The sequence below is a fragment of the Peromyscus eremicus genome, chromosome 16_21 (assembly GCF_949786415.1).
Source record: "Peromyscus eremicus chromosome 16_21, PerEre_H2_v1, whole genome shotgun sequence".
In the NCBI taxonomy this organism is placed as follows: Eukaryota; Metazoa; Chordata; class Mammalia; order Rodentia; family Cricetidae; genus Peromyscus; species Peromyscus eremicus.
Genome location: NC_081432.1, coordinates 60,130,586 through 60,134,134, shown reverse-complemented (window position 1 = coordinate 60,134,134; position 3,549 = coordinate 60,130,586).

The window sequence follows — 3,549 nt, the reverse complement described above, 5'->3', positions numbered from 1 at the left end:
GCTTTGAACTCACAGAGATCCTCCTGCCTCGGTCTTCTGAGTGCTGGGATTAAAGGCGTTTGCCACCACTGCCTGGCCATATGCCACTTCCTTCCTTCTGCGTAACAGAGATTTCAAAGGGCGCCTGGGGCCTGGCATTGCTGCCAGGGCCTCTCTGGTTCCTTAAAACATCAATGAAGCAATGTCTACCACAGGCCATGCAGGTTGACAGCCTGGGCACATTCCCATTGCCTTCTGAGTAAATGTGGGGGCCACTGAGCAGGGGCTCAGAGAAGCCCAGAGGCTCCTTTCTGCTGTTTTTTTGAAACATTAAAGTCTGTTGCAGCCAAGCACTAACCAGGCCCTGCTGTGAGCTGACGTCAGGATGGAGGCCCCTGGGAGGCCTGACTTTGATGTTTCCCAGGCCATGTCATAGGGGTGTGGGATGGGGGCACTCTGAGTGGCAGTCTGGGAATGCAGCATCTCTGGTCACAGCTCTGGAGCAGCTTAGCTCTGGCCCCAGGAGAGGATGTGGAGAGCGAGGTAGGGGTGACTTCGCTGGTGTCCCTCTGAGTTACACAGAGTCCTCTCAGATTTCTGTGGCAGGTGGTCTGTGGTTCCTGCACCCCCAGGGCCTGTTCCCTCATTGCGTCCACCATCTGGTTATCCTCTGCTCCGTGGTGGTGATTTGTCCTCTGTCCAGGCTTTGGGTATATCCCTGGGCTGTGGCATGAGGAGTTTTCTAATAATGTTCTGAGAATTTGAGTCCTTGAGCAGGAAGAGAGTTCATGGGATTAACAGTAGCTGCCTTTTACCAAAGGCGAACTCTGGCCAAGGCACTTCACACACATAGCTGCGTTGTGGCTCACAACACCCTCTTGTGTGGCTCACAAGGAGCAGGACAGGATCTGAGTCTGATCTGTCTGAATCTGGACGGACACACACATAATTAAAAAGGAAATAAGCCTTTAAGGGGGGAAAAAAAACAAACCAACCCTCACACAATCAGGCTGCCCCACCCCCACCCCCCCTAAAAAGAAAAGAAAAATCTCATGGGTTTAACCAATAAGATGGTTAAAACGATTAAAGACACTTGTCATCAAGCGTGATAAATGACCTGAGTTCAATTCCTGGAACCCATATGGTGGGAGGAGAGAACTAACTCTAAGGAATTGTCCTCAGATCTCCATATACAAGCACTCTGCCCATACAAACAAGTAAATAAAACCATCTCAAGGCTGAGGAGGTGGCTCTCAGTATCGTGCTTGGCACCCAAGCATGGAGGCCTGAGTTCCATCCCTAGAGCCCACGTCAGAATCCAGGTGTGGTGGCTTGGAATCCTAGTACCAGAGAGCCATAAGACAGGAGACTCCCTGGGGCTCATCGGCCAGACAGCCCGACCTACTTATAAGTTTCATATCAGTGAGACCTCATCCCAGAGAACAAAGATGGGGAGCGCCCACAGAGTGGTACCTGAGGTGACCTCTGGCCTCTTCATACATGTGCACATGTGTACGCACACACAAACACAGTTTTGTTTTTTAAGACCCCTGATGTTTTAAGCAAGTTTACATCTTGTGTTGGGCTGCATTCATACTATCCCTAGCAACAAGTTGGATACCCTGGCTACCACAAGAGGCAGGGCTGTCTCTGCTCTTCGGTGAACATCCTGGAGTTACAGGTTGAGGGTCCCGGGATTTTGGTGAATTGTATTTATAGAGAGCCACTGGAGTGGAGCTGAATCTGCCTGTCACAGGGGTGGTTGGCAAGTGATGCCAGGCCTGTCTTAGACACGAATTGTCTTCAGGTCAACCAGTATTCTCAGTGTCTTTGTGAGGCTGGTATCGTCTGTGGGAGGTATGTCTGCCACACTGCCTGACTGTGGAGAAACTGACTCCCCCTTATAGCATCAGATATTTCCGGGGCAGGGCTGGGAAGAGCATGGGATGAGATTGGCTTCTTTGGGTTATGGGCTTGGATTTGAACATGTGAACTATCTGATCTTTAACACATCCTTCATATTTCTGGGCCTGAGTTTACTGTTCTGTATGACAAAGGGGTTGTATCATGATGCCTAGCGGGGCAAAACCACACCCCTGTGGAGTATTTAGAAGTGTGTAGGGGAGTGTCTGGGTTGGCATGGTAACCAGGGGTGCTCAGCAGTGCCTGGAGGTGTATTTGTTAACAGGCACAGTGGGTGGGATCACCCTGCTTGGTAGAGAATTGTCTTCCCCAGAGAACCAACAGGGTCCCATTGAGAAGGAACAAGGTTACTTTGGCACACTTCCGGCTCCCTGAATGTTTTGTGTCAGGAGGTGTGGGCCTTTGGGGAGACTGGGAGATGGACTGGTACCAGAATAGCCCCTCGTCTGGACTGTTGGATCCTAGGCCTGTCTCGACATTGACTCTATGAGAAGACAGAGTCTCATGCCTGGAAGAACCAAGCCTCACCTCCTGGGCCCTGAGAGAGCGCTCGCTAGGCCGTGATTAATCCCCAGTGACTTGGAAAGTGACCCTATTAGTGTCTCCCTTCCCTTACGTGGCCCTGAGCCTGCTTCTTCCCAGTGGCTGGGAACATTTCTTCCATGTTCAAGCCCAGTGGCTCCAGGGCTCTGCAGGTTACCCACATGGGCAGGAACAAAGCCCGGCGTGTTCCTCCCGACGCTGCTCTAACCATGCCAGCCACATGTCCGGCTCTGCCCTCCGGCTCTCCCGCCCATCTGCTCAGCACAGGTGTATTGATCTCCTTTGTCCCCCGTCATGCTTCTGCCTTTGGTTGTGGGGCCCCTCCTTCATGTTGTTCATGGTAGTTCCCTTAGTTGTGACCAAGGCTGAGTGGCCACGGTGCAAGAAGGTGATTGGCTTTACATACAAATCTGTGGCGTTGACTGCGGCTGGATTCTCAGAGACAGAGCAGAGGCCATTAGAACAGCCTTTGCATGTCTTGGCCATAGCTTATATGTCTGGAGGATTTTGGCTTCTCCAGTGAAAGGATGGTGTCTCCCAAGTCACTGCCTAAGGGTTTGGGGCTGCAGAGCATCTGTGGGTGGGCTCCACAGCTTTCCTGACACCTCTGTCCCTGGTGCTCTCGGGTGTTCCAGGCAGAGTTGCTGTCTTTCCATGATGTTCTTTAGGTCAAGGTTGAACTTTGTTCTGGGCCTTGATTCTGGGGTAGGTAAGGGAGGGTTGGGTTGCTTGTAATATCCCCTGTTCCCCAGCCTAGCATCAAGATCTAGGATCTGGTCCTGTAGGTCAGGGGTCCTTCTCTTTGGGAAGCCTGATGCAGCCCCCACCCAGACCTCGAGGCCCCCTTCCTCATCTGCACGCTACAGGCACTAACTGCCCACACCATCTGCTTGGCATTTATATGACCATCGTCCTATCCTGTGTGTGTGTTCTGTGTATCCTCAGAACCCAAGGCCCCTTGAGCAGAGCGTGGCTTGTCTTTGGGTTCTGCAGAGCGTCCAGTACAATTCGTGCTCCTCCGTGGATTTTCGGCAACTCTAGCTTGTCCTTCATCCCTGCGTTTACTGGCCAGCTGTGCCCATGGCCCCTTCCCTCTGTGTCAGG